At 42.4% G+C, this 27,130-nt stretch overlaps 1 protein-coding gene across 8 annotated transcripts in view; it reads right to left on the bottom strand.

Moving 5' to 3' along the window:
* The window catches only part of MMP16 (matrix metallopeptidase 16), a 605,275-nt gene that overhangs the window by 172,513 nt on the left and 405,632 nt on the right, over window positions 1-27,130 (bottom strand). For 2 of the 8 annotated variants that reach the window (XM_074318989.1, XM_074318988.1), the window contains one exon: window positions 26,308-26,419. The exons of the other annotated variants lie outside the window; for them this stretch is intronic. The gene's annotated coding sequence lies outside the window, so the exon portion shown is untranslated. The remainder of the gene's footprint in view (window positions 1-26,307; window positions 26,420-27,130) is intronic. 8 annotated transcript variants of the gene reach the window in all.

Genomic DNA, 27,130 nt, shown 5'->3' with positions numbered 1-27,130 from the left:
TTAATGGTTCAGGGTATTAATGAGCCTCTCAAGAGAAAGTGTGTTCCTGGGCCGATGGAAGGGTGACAGTTGTGTCCTGTCCATCCACACTGGAGGCAGCTGGTGCCTGGTCACTCAGCTGGAGCAAAGACCAAACACACACTCACCACTGGGAAAGCTTTCTCCGCCTGTTTGAAATGCTGCCTTTACCACGTCCTGAATGTGTGCCCATACATGATTATTTCCCTTAATTTTCTGTCATTATACAATAAATACAGCTTCAGTCACTCTAGCCAGATAGTGTTTAATGTCTTATAGAACAATAAGTAATTTACTCATATTAATTTTCTTAGGAATTTTGCTAGGTTATTAAGGTCAATACATCAAGATATCAAGACCTCCTTAAAATAGAGAACATTTTCATTTAAAATACATTAAATGTCAATAATTTGATTTATTTTATATTCCACAAAGTTTTATGATTTTATTTATGTATATTGATATTTCTTGTAAGATTTAACCTTGGGATTTTATAGTTTTTTTCTACAAATTATTTCTACTAATAGTGAAATACTATTTTTCTAATTTAACTGGTATATATTATTTTCAAAAACCTTGTATCATGCATATATATATATATACTCTCATTGGTTCTATAATTTCGACCTGCTTCATTTTTCAAGGTGTTCATTCATAATATTTGTGAGTAATCATGATGTGACTGTTCCTTTCCAGCATCTATTTCCTTCATTCCATTTTCTGCTTAATTGCAGTGGCCAGAGTTCCAGACTAACACAACATACGGGTAACCACAGTTAGTGTCCTTTCCTTCTCTTGTGTAACATGGGGTGATGTCAGCACTGCATGCAGCATTTTTGGTGATTTCTGACTATTCTCTGTTACTCTAGAGCAGTTTATTAACATTAATTTCTATTACTTTTTATGTTCAATGAGCCTTACGTGTAACAGATGACAGTCACTTCATTTTTGAATAAGATTATTTGGACCAGCCGCCGCCTTTCTTGGTATTTGTTTGTTTCTGTTTTGTCGTCAGCACTCGTGTGTTCTGGTTATATGCTTCTCTAGTAAGAGGATTTCTATTTAAATCTTCTCTATACCAATCTCTTCTCTCTTACCTCCTTGAAAAAAAGAGTAGAATAAGTACAGTGCCTGAAGCACAGGCTTTTCAAATTGCTAACAGCAGACTATACATTCAACATGTATAATTGCTCAATAAACATTGTGATGGGGGACTGAATTCACTGGAGCCACCTTGACCAGAATCTAAATGTATGCTCTTGGAGATACAGCAGGGGAGAGGAAGATGTAACGAAGAAAAAGATTATAAATAATTTGACAATATTCTTGCGATATGGCCTGGTTTTTACATGTATGTGTGTGCTTTGAGAAAGAGCAGGAATTCTTTCATCCTCCATGGGCTCATGTCAGACATTTATTAGTGCAAGAGCTTCTGGTATAATACCTCTCTCCGTCAGTATAATTCCTATGTATACTTACATCCACATGGTTGATTTTAATTTCAGACTCTTTGAAAGTCGGAGTTCAAATCTAGATGTCATTAATTAAGCCACAAGTTTGGACTGCATTTTAGAGTAGAAAAGAAACAAGAGCTGTTACCACTTATGCCTCACTTTTCAAATACTCTTTCTGTTTGTCTCCCTTAAGCCATGACACTTGATTGTGTCACTATTGTAAACGTGGTGACCCAGGGACACATTGGGTACCTTGCTCTTCCCCAGCCCCAAACAGTAAGAAGCATATGATTATGGTTTGTGAATAGCTCATGTTGGTTCAATTACAGGGTGATCCAAGCACTGTGCCCTCACAAAGCCTTATTCTGTTAGTCATACAGTATTTAGAAGAAATGCTTCCGTATAGTATTCAACTATGCAGCATGAAGACAAAGGGGTTTAATAAAATCACTACAGTCCACATATGTTCTTGAATACACTTGCATAAAATAGACATGACTTAAAATATTGAGGTCTACACATCCTACCAGAAGACTGTTTTCCTTATTTTGATAGATTTCCCATCAATGAAATGCATTTTTATTTAGCTTAAGAATGTCAGTGATTTAAATTCATTATATTCCTTTTAAAACTTAAGTTTCAATAACTGCTGTTGGAACACACTGTACATGTTTTTTAATTGAATAAGAAAAATCCCCCATGGAAGAATTTGAGAACTTGGTTTCCATCTTTGATGTAGTAACTTGTTAAGATCCTAACAGCCATTGCTAAACGACACATAATTAGCTCCACCATGGACCCAAACAAAAACAAGATGAAAAAGGAAGCTCTGAAAAAAGGGACATAGGAAATTAAAGTCAAGGCCTAAATGTGCTCATGATGAAGAAACTGAACAAAACTGGATGCAGGAAGCTACCGGTCTCATTATCAGCAAATGGAATTCATTTTATTCCGGATGAAGAAAATGAAAACGTAGGCTCACTGACTAATTATGCTGCTAGATTTTTACCAAAAATTTTGGCAATTCCCTTATAACTGCTACAAAAATCAAAGTGACTATAAAGTTGACATTATATGAGATTTCGTGATAGGCGGGCAACTTTGCAATTATACCTCAGACACACGGCACAAGACGGCAATCAGGACAATAATTTGATGTTTAAAGGAAGTGCCCCTGAAAGTACACGAAGTATGACCACAAGTAATTTACAAACTAAGAAGTGACCCATATACACGAGGAAACTTACTAAACACAGAAATGCAATGTTTTAGAAAGATAATTTTACATCATTAACCAGTTCTAAAAGCATACTCTTACGAAAATTCTAAGGCTGATTTTACATAATTTAAAGTAGTATTTCCATTTTCTAGCTTGTGAAGTCCATTTACACCTTTGCAGAAAACTAGTTTCTTTCTGGAGTAAAATTTAATGCACACACTGCTTAGCATTTTACTTTGTAAATCCTTGCTGTGGGCAAGCAGTTGTACTGAGGTCATATTTTATTATTTATGAAGAAAAGATTTGCTATTTATGTTAAGGATTCAAGCAATGAAGATACTTTAAACATATTATTTTATGTTATTTCAGCTATAATATTATGATGATATGCTACGAGAAGACCATTATTTTTTTGCTACATTAAAATTATACAATGAAGTTCTCCCTTTTTTATCACTAGAGCACATTTAGTCTCTGTGTAAAATAAGTTAAACTTTATTTCTTATCCTAATGTGATTAGGTAAAATAGAAAATATCTTTCAAAACATAGGTTTTGCTGAGCACAAGTTATACAAGTTCTATATGTTTAAGTTACTTCTGCTCTGTAAAAGACACTGTAAGAACATGAAGACAAATCACAGACTGTGAAAAAATTGCAAAACACACATCTGATATGTATCCAACATACACAAAGAACTCCTAAAACTCCACAATAAGAAAACAAACAGCCCAATTAGAAAATGGGCAAAAGAGCTCAACAGAAACCTCACTTAGGAAGATACAGAGATGGCAGAGAAGCATCTGAAAAGATGCCACACATCTCATGTCACTAAGGACGACAGAGTTAAGCACAGATGAGGCCCACTGCACACCTGTTAGAGTGCCGCTAGTCCAGCCACTCTGGGGACGATGACCAGTGCTGGCGGGGCTGTGGGGTAACAGGAAGCCCAGCTCAGTGCCGCTGGGAGCACAGGGGCAGCTGCTTGGCAGACGGCCTGGCAGGTTTGGAACTAAACCTAAGTGTTACTGTAGGTATAACTCGGCAGGTGCACACCTAGGTAACTACCTAACTGATTCGACAACTTCTGTGCCCACGACACTGCCCGAGTGGCTTTGATGGCCTTGTCCGTACACACCAGAACCACGAGCAAGCGGGGTGCCCTTGGATATGAGTGGATGGACTGCAGTGCACCCTCCAAGGGAGGTCTTCAGTGCAGAGAAGAGACGGGCTGGCAGCCACGACCTCAGCATACTGGGTCAAGTTCAAATGCACGGGAGCCTTGCATTTCCGTTCAGCTTCAAACCAGTTGTCACATAGGAGCTCCCAGCTCCTATGGATGTTCCCAGCAGTTTCGCACTCCATTCATTACACCCCGATGTCCCATCTACCTGCGGCACCAGGGCATCTGGTCCAGGTCAGCTTCCATCCCCACCTGCCTCTCCAGATTCCAGGGAGGGGCTTTGCTCTGCCGCCGTGGTTTTCTGATGGGTCTGAGAAAAGGTATAGATTTTCAGTACAGCTGTTTCCTTGTTGTAAGGTCAAGAGTGAAAAGTTCCAAGCTCCTCTGTGTCTGAGTTGGAAGGTGAAGGCCTGAACACTTCTTTTAATAGCGCGTCACACAAGGCAACACTGGCGTTGTCATGGAAGGAAGATGTATTGCAAAAACAGGTGGCATTTGTTGAGAAGATACTATGTTTCTAGATTACATTTTAACATACTCAGTGGTAGGAGAAAAGGTAAAGAAAGAAAAATGTCAACGTCCTCTTCTCTGTTAACGAGTAAGAGAAAGCATTTCATTATCAACACTGACAAGTAGAGACGCACAAAACACGTCAACGTGGCCACCAGTAGCGATAAAAGCAGTATGTATCCCCTTGAAATTATCACAGAACTCGGACATTCTCTAGCGGTTCTGGTAAAATGGCACATAGAGCAGCTCGGCCTAATTTCCACTACGCGAAATGAGAACATGAATATAAAGGAAATACTATAAACCAAAGACTAAACAGCGATCCAGACAAACACATAATGTCTGTTACAGTAAAAACAGCTTTAACAAAAGAGCAGAGTAACAGGGAAGACAAAGAGGCATTAAACACGACAGTAGAAGGCAAACGCATCCTCACACAAAGGAACAGGCGGCAGGGGTTGTAAATGCCACCGCCATCGAGATAGAAGGTGGGAACCACGCTCAGAAGTCGGACCCTGCATTTCAAACACCACGACCATTCAAAGTAGAGCCGGAGAGGATCCAAATTCTCTCATTATCAAGGCTGAATTGTCAATCTAGATTTAATTGTTACTCAAACCATCCAAGAATATCTCTTCTAAAACCTGTATTAAAGACTGACTACATTTGTCTCCACAGGAAACACCAGCCAGACATAATCAAATGCGTAACTTCTTGAGTTTTGTTTTATTTTATTTTAGTTTTATAGTTTCATAATTGTGAAATAAAAGTAGAAGTAACAAAGTTCTGGAAAAACATACCAATTAGAAATTACATGGAGCCCCTATATTAGACAGAGAGCATAAAATATATACGTCTAAATTATTTATAGAATCATGAATATCATCTCAAATTTTATGAGAAGTACCTGAAGTCAAACTAACTGGAAAAATCCACAGCCTTCGATTCCATCGTTTTTAGAAAAACTGAACTGAAATAAATGTTCTGGGTTGTATCTCAAGAAGTTAGGCTGATTGTGCTGATATTCTTCTAAGGAAAAAGGCAGGAGGAGGGGAGGAAATTATCCTAAATCACCAGTGAATTATGGAATAAATCAACCAGGTAACTGTTAGCCTTTATTTCAAAATGCTGGGCTTGAGAAATTTCAAAGGAGCATTCTAACTCGGGGTGGGGAAAGGCCCATTTTTAAAATAAAGCTTTGCAGGAGGCGGTCCCCTGAGTTTCATCTCAGTTTCTGGAAAGTTATCTAAACAGAGAAATTGTCCTTGTGAGTCAGCTGGCGTGTTTTGCAATTTGGATTTTCTAAGAGGGTTGAGGAGGAACATTTGGGGGAAGGTAGTGTGCAGGGGGGTGAGAGCAGACAGCCGCAGGGACCGGGACACCAGGAGCCAGTGGGAAGCGCTCAGTGCTTCGGTGTCACTTGCTTCCTGCGTAAATGAACCTTCTGGCCAGACCCTGAGGTGTCCCTATGGCCATGACCCCTGCCTCCTGGGTCCCTGCTGCCGTGTGACCCCTCCCATGAGTGTGGTAGGACTGTGTCTGGCTTGGCACCGTAAGTATGTGACACAGACCATGGGGAGTCCTGGTCCCCTTACAAAAGGGCCCATCTTCCACCAGACCCTTCTTGCTCCTTTCTCTGCCCCATAATACAGCGAGGGATTTTAGTGACTCATTTTACCACTTCCTAGAAAATGACAGAAACACAGACTGTTTTAGTGACTCCCACAAGTGGTTACTGCTGTCATGTATTTTGACTCTCCATGTATTTAAACCTACGAGACGTGGTGATTGCTGTTGTAAATAGTCAGTCATGCTTTCTAGCTTTTTATTTGTTTTCCATTCTCATGCACTTCCCACATTTCTTCACTGCTTGTTTTTTTTGTTTGTTTGTTTGTTTGTTGTTTTTTTGTGGGGAATCAATTTCCTTCTGCCTGAATGCCTTTTAATTATTTGTTTAGTTCAGGTGAACTGATGAACATTTTTCTGTTTTTATTTGACTAAGAATATTCTTTTTACCTTCCGTATTTTTTAAAAAATGCATTGTAATTAAACATAGATTAACAAAATCATCTAAATTAAACAGATGGTTTCATACAGTATTCTGCAGTAAATACCTTTGTGACATCAACTTAACCCACTCACATCACACACACACACACACACACACACCTTACGTGTGCCCCTCCCATCACACTTCCTTCCTCTCCCCAGAGAAAAGGATTCTCTGGCATTTATGGTATCATCTCTTTGCATTTTTGTGTAGTTCTATCAATCTAATGTCCATTCCTATGCAGTATTTGAGTCTTGCTCATCTTTAAAATGTGCTATGTTTTAAAGTTTCTTTTCATCTATACTTTCCCCCTCTGTTATTTTTAATACTTTTTTTTTTTTTTTTTCTGTTAAGGAACTTTGGTGATTTGACCTGTGGAGTTTCCCATATTCTGGATATTGTTGACTAACAGTTGACATATCCATTTTTATCTCCTCTATTTCCGACACGTCTGCAGCTGGGAGCAGGGGCCTTACCCCACTCATGTCGCATCTATTTGCCAAGTCCGCAGGTGGCGTTTGGGAAGATCAGAGGAGGCAAGAGACCAGAGGACAAGTATTACATGGCTGTCTCTTTTGTGGCGATCCTAAAAGCCATGGATGTTTAATCCTACACCAGTTCATTCTCTGGTAGTTGCCAGATGGTGATATTCTAGTTTCAATCTTTCTTCATACTTTATGATTTGGAATGTAATTATAAAGATACACTGCCTTCCTCTCCTAGACGGTCTTATAGGAAAGGCAAGACACATGTTTGCTTCCTCTACTTTACTCACAAGGCTTTCATGGGTTCAGTTGGCTCCCTATCATCTTTCAAGGGTGACCAAAGTTTTCGAAAAAAATCACTGACTTCACGAAGTCAAACATGTTTTCATTATGATCCTCGTTAGACCTTAAACTGTCCCCTAATTGGACATTAGGATGCTCTACCATAGACCCCACCTTTGAGAGCTCCCTTCCTAGCTGAAATGAGGGTACCCAGGACCATCTTACACATTTCCTGCCCTGCTCCTGGAATCAGCCATTTCGGCAAGAAGCCCTGTTTCATTTCATTTTTTAGAGAAACAGCATTTTAAGACCATGTGTGGTAGGGATGGTCCTTGCTACCGATTTATTCACTCTTAGTCCTCTAAGCCGTTGTGGTGGATAGAGCTAAGCTCTGATATGTATACCTTCATTCACGGACATCCATGAGTTTATAATATTGCAATTCTAATTCAAACCACAGAGCTCTATTAACCTTGTCCCTATTATATTTGCATAACTTTTTTTTTACATACTGAGAATCCTGGTTCTCAAGGTCCCAGACACTGATGGGAATGGAATACTCCAGGATGACCCTTTGTTTATCTCGTGTTTTACACACAATCCTACCACTATCAGCTGTAGGATTGAAGAATACATTAGAACGTTTTCCCATGCTCTTCCCATTCCTCTTTTCTTAGTTTTGTTGGGCTTAAAATTCTTTGCTTACACATTTTTTTTTCAGCATTTTAATATCCTGCTTTTTTGTGTGTGGAGAAAATAACAAAAACCTTGTTCTCAAAGCATCTGATTACAGTCTAATTTTCGTTCCCTTGCATGTCATGTTTCCTTTCTTGGATACTCAAAGAATTCTTTTTTAAAAAATGTCCAATGAGTTTACCAGAATGTACTTCTTGTTGGCCATTCAAGTTGGTATTCTTGGTTTGCCAGGTCTGTCTCAAGATACAGCTTTAAACGTTACTTGGCAACAATTTTCTTCAATTACATATATTTTTTATCGTCTTCTTTCTTTGCTTTGATTTTCTCATCCAGGGACTCCAAATATTCACATGTTCAAAATTTTTAGCCAATCTTTAACATTCCTCACATTTATTTTTAATATCTTTCTTCATTATTTATTTTGTATTTTTCAAATTCTCTTCCTTCTGATATTCTATTTTGCTTAACACATTTTTTCTGCTATGTCATTTGCTCTCTGATTCTACCTCTATTACTTATATTGATGAGGCTTCTATAAATAATGCTCAATTTTTAGATAAAAGAAGATAAGCATTAGATTGGATTTATAGATAACAGATTTAAAATTTTAATTGTTACATGTTCTGCTTAAGATATAGCAGCAGTATTAATGCTAGAAATAATTTGTGTAGTAAATAATTCATTTAATATTTAGCACAACCCTATGAGGCAGTAGATATTATTATCCCCATTTTGCAAACTGAGACAGAAAAAGGATAAGATGTATCAAAGTCACATAGCTGGGAAGTGGTAGAGAGATAGGTTATGTAAATATTGTGACAAAAAAATGAATGGTTTAAAATGATACCTGCTGACATAAAAGAAACTGAGACACAGAGACTAGGTTCTTGAAATGGAAAATACCATACCTCAAGCTGTATCTCTTTTTTTTGGCTTTCAAAATAGCAAGCTACTCTATAAGAAAAGTCATCATAAGGGGTTCTCAAGCCTAATCAGATTTCTTATTTTTTTATGAATTTCATGCTTTTACATTAATGTTACATGTCATTCAATAAATAAACTGATATAAAACAAACCTCTGAAATTTCAGTGCCCATCATAGAAAACATAGAAAATTGTGGAAAGCTTAAATTAGTAAGTTTGACAATGGTGTATGACCTGATGGATATGTACTGCTAAACGGAAGCATGTTTTATTTTCAGTTTTCTCTCCATATATATTTATAAATTCATATCTAACTACTAATTTCTCAAACGTTATAAATACTTATTTTTCTAATGATCTAACTTAATAATGAAAAGTTACCTTTTTCTGTGCCGTATTATAAAGTTGGATTTTGGTTTCTGGAGGTGAGACGCGGACAGGCATGGATTTTGGAGTTATTGGCCTGCAATTGTCATGAAACCATGACTGTAAATGGGATTTCCTGGGGAAAACGTGCAGGGAAAGAAGATTCAAAGTCCAAAGAGAAGACGCCGGCTCACGACAAGCTAAGGGAAGAGGGAGTTCCCACGTCACTGAGATAACAGGACTGGAAATAGGAGAAAAACCCAGACGCGGTTGCCAAACAAGGGAGACATAGATGATCTAATGACAAGGGCTTGGAAGGATCAAAAGCTGCAGGGACACTAACGTTGGGACCACAGAGCATAGACGGAGCTTAGCAACCCATCATGTCAGTTAAACCAATTAAAGACCAAAGACAAGAAACAACTGTGACGCAGTTTTTAGTTGTCTGTGTAGCCACAACATATGTCAACTTCAACCAATACATCTGAAGTGTCTGAACATTTTCTGATTAGGGAGTTTCTGCCGATCAGTATTAGGCAGGATGGCTGATGATAAATGATATTTCGTTCCGAGTCGTAACTAGCAAACACATATTTATTTAACAGAATCTACTTTGAATGGAGGGAAACATTCTTTATCCTGTTAGAATTGCTCTATAATTCTGGCTCTAGCTTTGGGCAATCACAAAGCAAAGCTTGTTGAAAGCCTATGATTATAGGAGTTTTTTTCAGGATGAATCACTGCTGATAATTTGAGGCTATTAGGCCCTTTTCATCTTGATAATTAGCAGGTATTTAGTGCTTTGTGAACATTTCCAAATTAATCATACATTAGTCCGTTTTTACACGTCCAGTCAATCCTCTTATATATTTTGTTGTAAGAACAAAACGTGCAGGGGGAGGCCTTCGCCCCCTAAGAAGTGACAGCTTTGGGGAACCGCCACCGCCGCTGGAGCAGAGAGCGCTGGGGACAAGGCTCCGTGTCCTTCCCTGCGCAGCGGGGCAGGTCTGAAGAGGCCGCAGCCTGTTTCGTAACCGCGTGGCGCGTGCGAATCAGGGTTATGCGTGTTCACACAGTGCAAGCGCGGGCTGGAGGCATCTCTGTGGGGCCGCAGCCGCGACGCTGCGCCGGTGCCCTGGACGCCGTGTCCGAGCCCGGAGCAAGGAGCGCCGTGGGCCGCTTGGCGCGGACACTGCAGGACCGGGAGGCCCACGCGCATTCCGGAGGAGGCCGAGGCGGTGCGGACGGAGGGCAGCGCCTCCACGCGGACCCGGCAGCGCACAGGGGGCTTCAGACCAGAAGAGAGACGAGCTCGCCGTGCTCCTCGGGTGCTGCGGTTCCGTGTCTTTCTCTTTTGGTCCCTGGACTCGGTGTCGACACCCCAGCCCTCGCCCCGCGTCCCGTCAGCCCCCTGCCCACTCGTGAGCCGTCGGCAAGCGCACACGCCAATTGCGCGGGTGGCGGCGCCGCGGTTTCCACGCTCCGCTCCGCGCGGTCCTTGCTTTTGAAAACGAGACTGGTCCCCACTCTGCCTGTTACGAAAGGCTGGGATGGCGTCCGCGGGCGCTGCCCACTAAGCGCGTGGAAACCAGCCGGCTTCTCTTCTCATGAAGACACGCCCTGGGCACAGCTTCCCATCGTCCTCCCAGCAGGCGGGCCACGCTCCGCGGGCCGCGCTCGGGCCACGGCCACACACGACCGCGAGCGCGGGCACCCGTGGGGTGACGCGGAGCTGATGCCTGCTCTCTGCCGCGTCTGCTGCTGTGTCCCCCCTTTATTTATACAGCAAACAGGGCGAGCTTTATTTATCACTTTCCCAGGTAAATATTGTCCCCGTCTAGATCAGAAGTCATCCCAGTTCTTGTTTATTCTCTAGTGGAAAAAACTTACTAAAAACACTTACGCATTTGGAGCGGTGCTTCTCAAAGTCCAGGCCGGTAAACTCCACTGCTGTGCAGGAGTCCTCGGCTATCCTGTCACTAATTGGACAGGTGCTCAGGGAGATCCCTGATGGGAGCAAAGGTGTCTGTATAGGTTTAATGACCTATACAGAAAGGTGATTATGACCTTAGAAAGGTGATTGTAAACAAGCTTCTCACCCAGGGGTCACTGGGCCAGAGTTCCTGCCACTGCTGGTTCCCTGTTGCTTAACCCAACATTCTTCTTTAAGTGGCTGAATTCAACCCTGATACTGGTGCGATTGGGTTCACTTTTGCCCAGTTGTTCATTGCCTTCAGGTCACACTGAGCATAGAAAGGAATTGTATGTAATGATTATGGCGCACCGTCCGTCCTGCAGGTGTGCGCAGTCTTTATTAGTTACACGTAAAAAGGCTTTTAGATTAGTTTTAATATTTTCTTTTTCAAGTGTGAAATATTTCAACATAAATACTCTCTCTCACACTCAGTAACCGCAAGGCTAGCCCTCTGTTCCTTCGCCAGTGGTACGGTCTTCAATAAGTTTGCCCTATTGATTTAGGAGAAATGAGATGAGAATAGGGAAACTGGGCTGTGTTCTCATCAGGTTGTGACTGGCACATTTTAAAAAGCAAGAGGGGAAACTTCGACCGCAAGAAAGTATAATTAACCACATTTTTTACTTTATCACGGATCGTGCCAAGGAGATTATATTAATATTTATGTAGCTATACTCGTAACTAAGATACAAATTTGTATATGAGCTATATATTATACACGGATAAGATATAGATTTATATATGCATCCTTAGTTAAGTCCGTACACCTCAGAAGAGTCATTTGGAAGCGTGTGTATCAGGATTCCAGTCTTGGCAGGTTCGACAGAAACCCCATGATACGGATTCTCTTTGCTGACTAAGGCTGGAGGCTCCCAAGTGTAGAAATCACTGGTAAAACGGAATCCGCCCACTGGGTTAGTGTTGTCACTTGAATGTCCTTTTTTAACTAGGCAAAAGAAGTTAAAAACACCCATTTTCTGAAGATAAGAGCACAATAATGTGCATGTGTGTACATGTATGTGTGCATGTATGTGTGTGTGCGCTAAAGGTACATCACATACCGACAGGGCAGCAGGACTGCAGTATTAGGCTGCCTGTCTTGCAGCCCACGGGCTCTACGAGTCACGTGGGACAGTCCTCGCTCCAGGGACAAGCCGTCCCACAGTCGGGTAAGTGCACCAGAATCTAAAGGAAGGGGGCACACCAGCTAAACGTTCGGGTGTTACCAGGCCCGGCAGCTAACCCAACAGCGGCCCGTGTGCCTGAGCTTTGAAGCCCCAGTGTCCTTACCGTACAAAAAATAGAGTGAGACTTGAAAGAACTGTGACGGGATCAGATAAGGTGTACGGGGACATACCTCATACATTGCAGAGATTGACTTTTGGGGGTGTTGTTAGCAAAGGGGATCCCATGAACTTCAGAACTAGTGTGAGGTTTGTCAACTTTTTCCTTTCACTTACATCACAGAACATATGCATATTTCCTGACGTGCTCAGATGCTGTGCTCGGAGCTGAACCTCAGAATAGTGCCCCCTGCACCGCGAAATGCTTAGTGATATTCTTCCTCTGACACAGAACTTCACAATCTTCCATCCTTTTCTGACTGTGCTGTGACTAATGCCTTATGCAAGCTGCTGACACAGTTCCAACCTTTAGCCAGCCTGGCTGTCCCCCCATCCTCGTCCTCCGGTACCCTTCCCAGCACCCCTGAGTCACCATCTTAGTCGGATTTCATGTCCTGAGACCACTTACACAGCCTTCCATTTCTTACAGAATCTGGTTAGGGTTACATCACTGGGAGCTAGGTATTCTCTACTACAGAGCTCAGAGATTCAATCATTTTTCTCATCACTAATTTATGATTAAATAAAAATTACTCAGCCCTTTTAAGATTTTCTTTCTGGCATTGTGGCTTTTACTTGAGTTATGATTTCTGGTCTAGAAGCCCTTACAAACCAAGCAGATTAATTATAATGCAGAGTCCTCAACAGCTAGCACCCCCTACTTCCTGCCCTCAGTGTCATGAACATCAGCATTCTTTATCTGAGCAATGATTCAGGAGAAAGAAAGGGGCTTTTCCTGTCCTCTTTAGCCCCATTAACACCAGAAAAACACCCCCACTGGAGGATCCTAACTGATGCACCAAATGGGGAGGGAAGTGAGTCTGGAAAGGACGCCTCGGTGAGCCTTCCCCTGTGTCATCTCGATGCATCTTCTTAGGGAAATCATAATAATGAGGATGGTGATTGTATTATAGTGTCAGCCTGGAGAAGGCAGGTGACAGAAGAGATGGTTCCAGGAAGGGAGACTTGCAGGAAATGAGTCCTCTGGCAACATGGAAAGAGAAACCTGATTATATAACAACAGGCCAGCTAGAGCTGGGAGCATTTCAGCTTTGCGTTACGTTGTACATGGAAGGGCGCTGCCAGGAAGTGTACAAATAACCAGACAGTGATTGCCAAGGTTTGGCCTCCCGCGTACACGTCCAGCTCACAGGACAGTTTCCGTTTTCTAACAGATGGGCAGATGGAACTCTGACAGACGTGCAGTCAACACGTTGGGGAAACCTAGGCTGACTGATGTTGTCTCTGAATTCATGAATTTCCTCCACTAAGACTTTAGAGAACACTTGACACCTACAGAAAAAAGGCCCCTATCACACCTACAATGGGGTGATGGTTAAGACCTTCCGGAGTGGCACTGCCACAGGTGATGGCTATAAAGAAACCTTTTAAGTAAATTAAAGCAATATTAGTACAGGCAAGTTTAAAGTTCATTCGGGTGCAGCTTGATAAACAATAAGCTAACATGCCTGCTTATCTCGAACCCAAATCAAGACAGTGAACATTACCCGGGACCCCCTCATGAGTTCTTCTCGTCACTTCACCTCCAAAGGTGTCGCCATCATCCTGACATGTAACCCCACATGCTAGCTTTGCCTGTTACTGAACTTTATACGATGACTGCGTGGAGAATGTACTCTTAGTGTCTGGCTCCTTTCACTTCACATTATGTGAGAGAAATCCATCAGTGTCGTAAGCTTCCTTGTTTATTCTCATCGCTGTGTCATATTCTATTCTACGATGGGCGTTTGGGTGGTTCCCAGTGCTGGGCTAGTGTCGCATAGGGTTCTGTTGGGAGCATTACCGTACATGTGTTTTGGAGAGACTATGCAGACGTTCTGCGGGGCGTAGGGACGTGGGGACGGGGTTTCTGGGCACGCGTCTGACCATCTGTAGTAGCTACTCCCAGGATTCCAAAGGCCGCGTCTCCCTTTGTATTCTGAACAGCACTGCATTGTTTCAAGTTGTCTCATATTCCTGACCAAACTTGCCATGGCCTGTTTTTTCCAACGTCAGCTCTACTAGTCACTCATTATGTACTGGTATCACACGGTGGTTTTAGCGTTATCATCTGATAGCTGATAAACATGGACAGAGATTCATATCTCTAGTGGCATTTGAAATCACGTTTTTGCAATGCACCTTTTCAAACCCAGTTTTGTTCATTGGGTTGTCTTTTTGACGTTGATTTCTATGGATTCTCTTATATTCTGGACACAGTCATTTGTTGGAAATGAGAATCACAAATCATTTTTATAAGTCCCTAGCCTGCCTTTGAACTCCTCAATGTCTTTTTGAGGACCATTTAATTAACATTAAAAGTTCTTAACTGAGTCTACTTTATCAAATTTTCCCCTTATGGCTAATGCCTTTTAAGAAATATTTGTCTGCCCCAAGTTTACAAAGATGTCCTCCTATATTTTTTCTAAAAGCTTTACTGTTATGCCTTTCTCGTTGAGATCTGCAATTCATCTGCTATTGAGATTTATGTATAATGTGAGTTAGGAATCATGGTTCATTGTTAAAAATGTGGGTGGCTATCTAACTTACTCAGTGCAATGTATTGGAAAGGCAATCGTTTACTCACTGCCTTCGACTTAACTAACATCTCTCCACACTGATGTCTTCACGTTTCTCAACCATTATTTTACACTTCCAATGCTCATATTTTTTAATCCATTCAAAAATTAATCATTGAGTGCTATCTATGGGCATATTCCAGTCTAGTCACTCTTTTAGATGCTGGAAATAAAATAGTGAAGAACAGACAAGAATCCTTGTCCTTGCAAAGTTTATATTTTCATGAATACAGACAGAAAAAATGAAATTATGTGTTACGTGGTTGTAAATAAACAAGAGGGGGCTCTCCTGTGTCAGTGGGTCAGGGGGAGGATATTGCAATTCTAAATAGATGTTTTGGGACATTTCCCTAAGGAAGATGAACTGAGAGCAGAATAGCGAGGGAGGTGGGGAGCTATTCATATGCTTGGGCATATTCCAGGCAGAGGGAGCAGGGGTGGCAATTTGAGACCACTCTTCCTTTTAATATAGATGTCCATTGCTATAAATTTCCCTCTTGGTATTGTTTTTGCTGCATCCCATAATTTTTCATATGTTGTGCATTCACTTTAATTTGACCCATTTTTTTGTTTAGAAGTGTGTAGTTTAACTTTCACGTTTTTGTGAATTTTCCAATTTTCACTCTGTTGCAGATTTCTAGTTTCATAACATTGTGGTAGAAAAAGGTAGTCGGTATGATTTCAATGTTCTTAAACGTAAGACTTGTTTTGTGTCCTAGCATGCTCTATCCTGGAGAATGTCCTGTGCGTACTTGAGAAAAACGTATATTTTGCTATTGCATGAAATGATCTGTTTGTTACGTGCATATGGTCTGTGGTGTTATTATGTCCTGATTCCTTATTGATTTTCAGTCTAGATGTTCCATCCATGGGTGAAAGTGGGTCGTGGAAGTTTCCTATAATTCTTGTACTGCTGTCTGTTTCTGCCTTCAGTTCTGTTAATAATTGCTTTATATATTTAGGTGCTCTGAGGTGGGGTACATATGTATTTGTAATTGTTATATCTTTCTTATGAATTGATCCTTTAATCATCGCCCAATTTTCTTTATCCCATGTGCCAGGTTTCGACTTAAAGTCTATTGTGTCTGACAGAAGTATAGCCAGCCTTGCGATCGCCATTTTCATGACACACCCTTTTTCATCCCTTCACCTTAAGCCGATATGTGCTGCCAAGTCAAAGTGAGTCTCTTGTGGACAGCATATTCTCTCTCATTATCCATTCAGCTACTCTATGTTTTTTGATTGGAGTGTTTAATCCATTTACGTTTAAAGTGATTACTGATAGGGAAACAAGATCACAGCTTTGTTCCTTGTTTTCTGTTTTACAGTTCTCTCCTTCAGATTTTCCTCCCTTGCTGTTTACCTTTGTGTTTTGTAGATTTTTTTTGTGTGGTGGTGGTAATAGTCTCTGATTCCTTTCTCTTTTTCTTTTGAGTAACTTCTGCATATATTATTTGTGGTTACCCTGAGGCTTACATAAAACACCTTATATTTTCCACTGCCCATATTAAGCTGGTGGCAGCCTAACGTACAAAGCTTTGCACTTACACAGCTACCTCCCCACATTTTATGTCACAACCTGTATCATTTTATCTTGCAAATCCATTAATGGGTTGTGTAGTTACAGTTATTCTCAATATTTTTTTACTTTTAATTTTCATACTAAAATTAAAAGTGACCTACACACTGTCATTACAGTATTACTGTACTCCTAGTATTTTTTTTTTCAGCACTTCAAATAACCAGTCCATTACCTCTGACCTGAAAGTTTCTGCTTAAAAAATTGCTGATAGTTACAAAAGCTTTCTTATATGGGATGAGTAACCGTCTTCTTGGTGCTTTTGAAATCTCTCTTTGTCTCTTACTTTGACCATCTAATTGTAATGTACCTGACTCACTATAGACGTTTTGGATTCATCTTATTAGATATTCTTTTGACTTTATAAATCTGAATGTCCATTTCCCTCCCCTGAGGTGAGAAGTTTTCAGCCATTATTTCTTTAAAGCATTTGTCTGCCCCTTTCTCTCATCTCCGGGGAGTCCCACAAGGCATATGTTGGTTCACTTATGTGTATTTCATAAGTTCTGCAGGCTTTCCTCACCTTTTCGTTCTTTTTGAGTTCACTGATTTTCTCTTCTGCCTGACCAACTGTTTTGCTGAAGCTCTGGATTGAAGCTTTTGGTTCAGTTCTTGTACTCTCCTGCTGTGGAATCTGTTTTATTTTGTGATTTCTCCCTTCCTCTGTTGATATCCTCATTTTGCTCATGAAGCTTTTTTATTCTGTTGCATTGCCTGTGTTTTGTAGCGTCCTGAGTTCCCTGTAGATGGTTCTTTTTAATTCTCTGTCAGGTAATTCATCGATCTCCCGCTCTTTCTATGTTGTTTGGAAGACTTATTGTGTTCCTTTGGTAGTATCCTATTTCCCAGATGCTTCCTGTGCTTTGTACTTCTGTATTGGTCGGAACATCTGAAGAAGCAGCCGCCTCTCCCACTGGGGGAAAACCCTCCGCCAGTCAGCCCAGGGGCCTAGCTCGTGTTTTCAGTGTGTGTGCACACGCCACCTTACTGCTGAGGGAGAAGATTCCAGGCTGTGCACCTTTCCCTGATCTTACAGAGCCATGCAGGCCGCCTGAACCCCCACCCTCGTCTCTCGAGCAGTGCACAGAAACATGGGACTCTCTCTCCTTTCCTCCTGAGGGAGAATTTCATGTGTTTTGGGCCTTCCCCCCATTCCACAGAGCTGTGCCAGCTTCTGAGAGCCACCCCCACCTTTCAGCAGGAGACTGAAATGCCAGGACACTTGGTACCAGCTCCACTTCTGTTCCTTCCTTCCAAAACAGGAGTCTCAAGTATGTGCATTTGGTTTGCACTTGGGAAACCCCTGTATCACGAAGCTCAAATGAGTCTGGCCCACTTACTTTTAAGAATCAAACCTGTGACACATTTTGCTGCTTACTCATTGATTGTTTCCAGCCCCTGAGAATCTACAAAATCATGTGAAGAACTTGGACTGAACCACTCATGCTCCATTTTTCTCAGCTTCCTTCTGAAACGCCTGTGTTTAGGCTGTCACATCTATCTGTGCCTTACACTTCCGGCCCACCTTCCTGGTCCTGGCTGAACCTGTATTATACTCTAACTCCATAGAAATGTTACAGTACCCACTCCAGCCTCACAAGTTTTCTAAGACATCTCTTCCATTTTCCTTGTTTTATACCATAAGTGAACTAAATTGAAGGAGCATCTCTGAACTTTGCTGCTATTTCAGAGCCTGTAATAAGATCCACCCGTTCCTGCGGGAAATGTGACACTAGATCCATGGTCTGCTGACAGCAAGACGGTCCCACATGGCACACGAGTAGGACAAGGCACTGAGGTTTTCTGCGACATGCGTATCATTAAGAGACATGCAATGTTTATCCCAAAGCTGAATTTTTACTATGACTTACTCACTATAGCTCATCGTAATAATAGAAAGACATTATGGCTTTGAAAAAATGCAAATAATAAGACAAGTGTCATTTTTCTTAATGAAAATTAGTTCCACATGTTGACCTCACTGACATACCTGGGGGGGGGGTGTCTGTGAGAAGTTCAAGGGCAAGAAGGAAATTATTATCTGCAAAACTAACGTCACAGCTATATTGTCAGAAAAACAGGGTAAGTTTTATGTTGTTTGCTTTAAGAATCCCCTTCAAAATACAGGAATGGATATGACATTCTTTCCAATTCAAAGTCATAATAAATTCACTAACTCTTCCTTCCCAGTCTTTTTGTGTCCTGTGCATCCCTTTTTCAGAGCCTGAGCTGGTGCTATTGGGAAGTTATTTTGCCTCAGACATTCGTTTGATGGCTTGACTTTTGCCTCGAGTCCTGAAATAGGTGTGACTGAGTGAAGTTCCCAGTTTCATCTCGATTTATTTGGTTTCAAATATGAAGTTTGGAAAATGCTAAAAATCAAGGAAAAATATGCTAGAAGGGGGAAATCTAAGAAAAATTTCTAGTAAGTCATCTTATAAAGATACAGTATTTTCTAATTTTGAGGAGAAAGATAGCATTATGTTCTGTACATAAATTAGTTGAAAAATATAGTTATTGAAATAACCCAGTCTTCCTCCCCCCCCCCCCAGAATGTTATGAAACTAGCCAGAGGTGAAAGCTGATATTTCTACTTCTTTGGTGAGAAAAAGAAAAAGAAAAAAAGAAAAAAAAAAAAAAAAAAAAAAAAAATATATATATATATATATATATATATAATATCCTAATCCTGAAGGATAGTACATCAGGAAAAATATTGATAAATTTTTTTAGAGTAGTGATAACTTTAGCTTATAAATCTGTAGTGTTTTTCCCCCTGGAATCACATCTAGAAGGTAAAAAGGATTAGAAGGGGCGGGGAGAGAAGGAAAGAAAGAAATGCTTACTATTGTAAAATTTTAGTAGAGGCCAGTTTCTGGAAAACAGCAGATATTACTAAGCTTCATGTGTTTGGTTTCCTAGTCGGCTGTCAGGATCTACAACAGCAGGAAGCATTCGACTCATTTCAGAGATCCCATCATCTGCTGACCTCATGTTTTCCTGTTCTCCTGAGCTTATGTGCTGGTCATTCTCCTCTCTCTAAGGATTTGTTGTCAGAGGCAGGTTTAGAGAACAGACTTCTGTGAGAGAGTACTTTAAATGCATTTATGGACAGATCAAAGCTAAAATGTCTTCTTGCCTCTCTGTATATCACTGTATCTCGAACCGTCAATTTTGGCATCCCTTTTCAGTTACTTAATATTACCATAGTGACCCAGGCTTTTATCACAGAAAAAACAAAATATTACACATTAAATGTTCCTGAGGTGACCTGTTTTCTCTCTTCAATATTTTTTCTATGTAGGAAAGGAGAATAATCAAAACAAAAAATTAGCAAGCACTGACCTGTAATATCACAAAGTTGAGAAGATAATGAAATGGTAATTACTATTTATCTTTGTCTATAAATACGATATACATATTATGACTGTAACGTTATAACACTACCTTTAGAGTTATAAGAGAAGGCCTAGTAAAATGCTAAGTTTTTATTTCAGTAGCTAAAATATACTATGAGTATTTTTAATGTAACATGATATGGGACCAAAACCCAGGGAACAGGAAGAAAGAAGCAAAGGATGTGTAATATGGAGCATCCCCAGAGAGCGGGTGGAACTATTTCATTTGCTTTTACTCTGAAAACACCATAGTTTTACCTAACACATTTTGTCAGCAGCCCGTCTTCCCCAGCTCTTTGTCCAAGAAGCCCACAGCTCTGTGACGTGTCTCCTTTGTATCAGACGTGAAAGTCCAGGAGGAAATTAGCACCCCTGTGTCTCCTTGCGCTGTCTACAATTGAGCAAGCACAGTTCTGGAGTTGAATGGACTTACATATTTCCCTGCTGAGCGTGCTGCCCATAGGGTGACGTAGCCCAGTCTCTGGGAGACCCTTGTCACAATGAGACCAAAGTGCATTTGCAACCCTTTGGGGGACAGGCATTTGGTCTTCCTGTTAAGTACACATCAACGTGACTGACAGGTAGCGGCCATCAGTGCTCACCAAATAGGTAGGTGCTGGAGCAGCCAAGGGGCAGCTGCAATTAGAAACGTTTCTCTATTCAGGATCACACATCCGAACGACTCTTATCATAATGAACGCCATCAATGTCACTTTCTTTTAAGTTGTATTTTTCCTCATTTCATTTCTTTTTGAAGGATTTCCAAGTGACGTGCTTTCAATCCTGTCCACCAGCAGAATCTCTGTAGGTGCCTCCCATCCTGAAGCCCTGTGATTCTGGACAGTTTCTACGTAGTTCCGGCCTCTGTGAGTGGTCCTACAGCTGTTCTCCTCCCTTGGGACGCAAGCCCTGGCGTGCAACACCTCCTCCCATGTCCCTAGGAAAGTCCCTCTATCCTGTCAGGTCTGTGAGTGGGAATATGACGTCTCCTGTTACCCTGAGTGGTCACACAGCCATATGAACTAAAGGACCCTAATGGGATCCAGAACAACCAATAGAGCTAAACGGAGGTCCTGTCTGCAGCTGGTCCTTAATGTGTAAGCCCGGTGCAGCAATTTCCAGGGGTTAGAGTCGGTAATGGAGGAAATAAGTTTAGTCAGTAATCACTGTGAGGCAGAGCCGCTGCCGCAGACCACTGTGAAGTTTTGTTGCCTCCACTGTGCAAACGGGAATGCTACCCATTATTCAAATACAGGAAGCAAAAATGTCTCAAACGCCATCATTCTTAGACCTAGAGCATTCTTGCTTTCCTTCCCGCATCCCACTTTCAATTTTGAAAGACGGTTGCTGTCATCCCTCACTTAGCAATCAGACACTTCCTTTAATGTCTGACAAAACCTACTCACCCTACAGTGCTAACAATCCTAATAGCAGCTACAACTGTAGGAAAATGTATTGAGCACCTAGTATGTGCTGGCACCGCTCCAAGTCCTATTATATGCATTTCATCAGATAACCCTCACAAACACACTGTCTGTAAAGTATGAATTATTACATACCCAATTGATAGGTATTTTACAGATGAAGGAACTGAAATTATGCTATATAACGGTTAGTTATGCTATATAATGAGCAACCTACCTAGTTAATGATTATGCAAACAGAACTGGGGTCCAGGAAACACAGCTCAAAACCATGCTCACCCTGCACAGCACTGCTGACTCAGAGTGGCAGAATCCTCGTGACTCCAACATTTAGGGGGAGTCGAATCGGATCGGTTATCGAGATGCAGTTCCTGGGAGAGGCCCTGTAGTCTTAGCAGTCTGCACGTCGCATACTAACAGTGCCACTTTTCCAAGTGCGCTGTCGTTGACGCTTCACTGTCCCAGCCTGCACTAGCTTCCGCTGGCTTCCCCACCTTTACTAAATGTGCTAGGTCTCCGCTTCACCTTCACCTTCACTCTGACATGACAAGATCCTCGCTGGGTTCTTGGGTCTTTATTCCTGATCAGAGTCTCTCTCAGTTTCCCTCAGGGGGTTACACAAACTATCCCAGTTGCCTCAGGAGTCCTTACCCCATCCTCCTTCTCCTCCCAGTGGATAAATGTGTCACTTCACACATACTGCAAACGCGCTCCAGTATGAATAGCCTTGACGTCTCCTCCTCTCTGTTCCCCAATAAACGTCTCCATCACGCATTTTTATCTCTGACCTCAGGAAGTAGCAACCCTCTTTCCCAACCAAGAAGATGCTCCCAGTCTGCCCCCTCGAACCCAGTCCCTTCTCGTGACCTCAGCAGGTTTAGTTTTACTCTCTCGAGCCCTATTCAGAATCTCCCTCGCTGCCATGTTTTTCTTCCCTGCCGATACACACAGTGAGCCATAAAGGAAAGATGCCCACTGCCCCACATCACCAGTAGACTGTCCTCACCTTTAGCCAGACACCTTGAAATTGTGACCACGTTACTCTGTCTACTCCCTTGCCTCCCAGACACCACTTACCACACGGGAAATTTGGCTTCTGACCTCACCATTTATGGGAACTGCTTTTACCAAGATTGACATAATCTTCTAATTGCTAAAGACACTGGTTTCTTTTTAGCTTCTGTCTACTGGACAGCTCTGCTGAATTTGATTATTGAGAAATCTGTTCTCAGTTATTTTCTCAGTCAACATAAATATAACGCTCATTTTTCTGAAACCTCTCACTAGATTATGTGACTAGCTTCTCTTCCTTGGTTTACTCCTGAGAAACAGCATTTCCTTGTTCCATCCTTACCTTTCCTCACTCAAGCAGTGCCCTTGGGTAAGTTCCTTTGCATCCATGATATCATCTCAATACCTATGCTGATTATTCCCAAAAACTTTTTGTGTGAAAAGCTTATCTATCAAACCCATTTCAGGTATCTGGACCTACGTATACCAGTGCTCGTCACATGTCTATAACACCTCTGTATGTTTCCCACATATTATACTATCCCGCCTTCCACATTAGGAAAAGTAAAAGCAAAACATAAACCTAGGTGGCACTGTACGTGACGCACTACAGGAAGTACTGCCTGCAATGTGCTTGGTTTATCTCGCCGTTAGCAGCACCCGTCTCCCACGCTTCTGCCTGATCGCAGCTCCTGCTGTTCCACGTAGAGGCCGTGCCCTTTCATGAGCGATTTTCACTCATTCCGTTTAAGGCTCTGCTTGACTCTCACATGTTTCATGGAACCTGAGTTAGTTTTTACTGCTGCCATGACCATTACCATGAAGTTAGTGGGTTAATGAGGCAGGTTTATCAGTTAACGTCCTATAGATCAGAAACCTGACGCTGGTTTCCCTGACTGACACCAAGGTGTTGGAGGCTGACTTTCCTCTCGGAGGTTCTAAGAAAGACCTGTTTTCTTGCTCATTTGAGTCGTTGGTAGAATTAATTTCCATGCAGTCATAGGGGTGAGCTCTCCATTTCCCCTGTGGCTGTCACCCGAGGGCTGTGAACAGCTCCTGGAGACCTCTCTGCACAAAGCCCCTGCATCTCAGAAACAGCACTGAGGCATCCCGTCCTTTTCCTGTCTATGATCTATCTCGTCACTGATGGCCCAGAAGGGTTCTTCAGGTTTAAGAACTCACGTGATTAGGCTGGGTCCACCCTGACAATCAGGAAAATCTTCTCAATGCTCTAAGCTTAATCACATCGCATGTTCTCTTTCCATGTGACATGCTCCCATTTTCCCATGTGCAACATATTCACAGATGCCAAGCTTAGGGCAAGGGCATCTTGGGGTCCATTATTCTGACTACACTCTGGCCCCCAAGGCTTTGCACCCACCTCAAATATATTTACCTCACCCCAAATCACCTAAACTCTCAACCCATTACATCATCCACTCAAGGTCCAAAATCTCCTCCAGTCTCATCTGCTCGAAAGCCCCAAATCTCATCATGTACATCATATAATTTAGGGGTAGGTGGGGCTCTGGCTGTAACTGGGCACACGTAATCTTCATCTCTGGACCTGTCACACTGAAAAAAAACAAGTTATCTGCTCCCAAGTGATGAGACAGGCATAGAATAACTTCCCAGTTCTAAAAAGGAGACCTGGAAAGGAAAAAGGAGTTATGGTCCCCAGCAATTCCAAAATATATTCAAGGACGCTCCACTGGGTATCAAGGCTCGGGAGTCACTTTATATGGTTCTGGCTCTGCCCTGTGGGCTCACAGCTCCACCCTCTGAGCCATCATTACTTTAGCATGAAACATGCCACGTATTTTGGGCTCTTTTTTATCACCCTGTCTCCTGTTATGGAATTCTGAGGTTCCTGACACCCTCCTCTCTGTAAATCATCTCTCTCAGTGCATCTGCTGATGTAACACTCTCAGGAACCTTGTGGGTTTCCTGTGTATGTGACATGTATCCACTCTGTAGTCTAGAGGCTGCTCCAGAAAGTCCACAGAAAGGCAAACGAACGATCTGAAGGGCAGTCAACTCCTGCTCCTAAAACAGAAGATGCCAGACACTGTTCCCGACACACCAGTGGGACTCACTTCCAACGGCAGACACGACGAACACGACCAAAACAGTAAAAGGAACCACACATGCTAGCAGGTATTTTTCCAAACCACCATCTGTTTACTCATCTTATTTCTAGCAAGATAAATGCACTGTTAGAGTTTGGAAGTCCGGAAGGTGGAAAACGTTTATATAAGTGAGTGTGCTGTACCAGATATTGAAAAAAATCAATCCCAAAAGCAACAAATTAAGTAAGAGGAACTGAATTAGTCACATACAGCTTGGTGAGAGAGTGAGTAACTACTTTAAGGGCCAAATGCCACTGTTGTGACTCTCGTGGCAGTAGACCTGTTGGATAAGAACAGGGACCTAGTCAATGTCCCCCAGCCTGGGGACAATTCCAGGTGAGAGCCAGGTCCCCGGAAGCCACATTTCCCAGTAATGTTTAGTCATCACAGCCGTGGACACACACTGCGTTCCCATTGGCAAGTGAGGGTGTGAGAACAGAAATGCCCTGGAAACTCTGATGAAAGACGCTTCCTGTCAGATACCATGGCCACCTGCGTTTTCACCGTCTTAGGATGCCTCGGAGACCTGACTGACTTTTTCTATCAGAAGTTGTGTGTATTCTAATCTAAATCTTCCCAAATAGCTTTTTGCAAGAGATGTCTTCAGAGATACAAGAAACAATTCTGAGCAATATACATGTTGAAACTGAGCAGAAAGTTTTATCCTTCTCACGCCACCAATATTCCCCCAGCTGTTACCCTTGGTCCATGAGAAGATGGAAGCAAATCTAATCAAGCACGGTTTCCCGCACTCACCAATTACCAGTAGCACTTCTTCCCTCTGGATTTCCCTCATTGTACCCCAAACCCTCTGGTTTTGAACAAACTCTTCTATCTCCTCAGGTTCCAAATAAATTAGTTCTTTCATGTTTGGCCTCCACCAAGACCCAGGCGTCTCATGAGTGCGTTAGCCTGGGGAGAGGAGATGGTTCAGTGTTCCGCTCTGTGTGCCACGGGCCCAGAGCCACTGTACACCTGGCGTTACGTCAACACCATTTTTCTTCATGTCAAAACCACCCCTTTACTATGATTCATGGAACACAGCTTTGGTGAATCCTAAAACTCTCTTTACCATCATGACTGGTCTTCCCAGGATTTTGTCTCCGTGTTTTAGGGAGAGAAGTGAGTGTCCACCTACAGACCTACTGGCAGCAATCGCTCTGACCAGTCCCACACCCACGTGGGAGACACGCCCACTGTCCTAACTCAGAGACACTCGGTCTCCTGGCCACACCCCACACTCCATTTCAACAGCCCCCTTCAGGTACCACCTAAAACCGACAGCCCCTGGGGATTCCTTCATCTTTTCCCTCTTAATCTCTAAAGTCAAAACTAGATCTATTTCTCCAGCTAACTTCTCAAATCATGACTGCAGCTGAGTACTGCTTGATGCTTACAGACCGGTGACAGCACAAATCCATCATCTCTGACCGAGCTTAGCCATCACTGTCCCCAACTCGGGTCATCAGACACTTTGAGATTCTGGCTAGCTTCTTCTCTCACTTTCCAACATACTTATTCCAAACCTTCTCACACCCCCAATCTCTCTAGTCAACTGTCCTACTTCTCCCTCTTAACATAAAATTGTATGAAAAACAGATACCATCAGGAGTAAAAATTACTCAATTTTCTAAAGCGAGAAGCCTCAGAGAAGGGATTCGACAAGAATTCCAGGAACGCCTACCTGAGGACGCTGGCCGGTGCACAGGGCTTCGGGAAGACGTGGTGACGGGGAATGACATGGAATCACACCTGGCCAGAGTGTCGCTCCTTCTGGCTGAGAAGAGGCTGGGAGGCTGGGGAAGCAAACAGGGAACGTCAGCCTTATGTTCCCACCTCGGATGCCTTTCACAGAGACACACTTTACCTCCTGTCCCCCTGTCACGTAAGGTCACACAGACCCAAAGAACGTTGGATGAACCACAGGACACTTCAGGGACAGGGAGCTTTGGGGGCATCAGCGAAAAGGATCAGTCACCAAGACAAAGAAGGAAAAAGGAGGTAACTTAACACTTCTGCTATTTGAGGCCATTTCAGAGTAGTTATTTATTTAAAAGATCAGTTCGCCGACTTACTTTGTAAATGGAGCTAATTAGGAAAATGAGAGGCTGAGAGGAGGCTGCACCCTGGACGGGAGCCTGGGGTTCCAGCCAGCGGGCCCGAGAGAAGGAACAGACGGGCTCGGCGGTGAATTTTCACCTGTTACAGGTGGTGGAGCAGGTAAACAGGTTGCTGGGCAGCGTCTCCTAAGGCCTCCCTATTTCTCCTTTTGTTAATGCCCTGTCACCACGCCTAGCTGCTGTTCAGTCATGCCTTTCAATAAGGCTTCTCAGAGCCTCTTTTAAATTATGCTCCATTGGAAATGAAAGTAACTGCCGACATACAAGAACTAGGACACACAGCGTGAGACCACGTGTTTAAGTACAATCAGCGTGTTCCTGTTCTGCTTTCCAATTGGACTACTTCCTGTTAAGGAATGAAAGAAACTAAGAGTGAGAGAAAGGCAA

Source organism: Rhinolophus sinicus, linkage group LG14, assembly GCF_036562045.2.
Source record: "Rhinolophus sinicus isolate RSC01 linkage group LG14, ASM3656204v1, whole genome shotgun sequence".
Taxonomy (NCBI): domain Eukaryota; kingdom Metazoa; phylum Chordata; class Mammalia; order Chiroptera; family Rhinolophidae; genus Rhinolophus; species Rhinolophus sinicus.
Note: the sequence above shows the minus strand (reverse complement) of the source record. Positions and strands in the feature narration are given on the sequence as shown.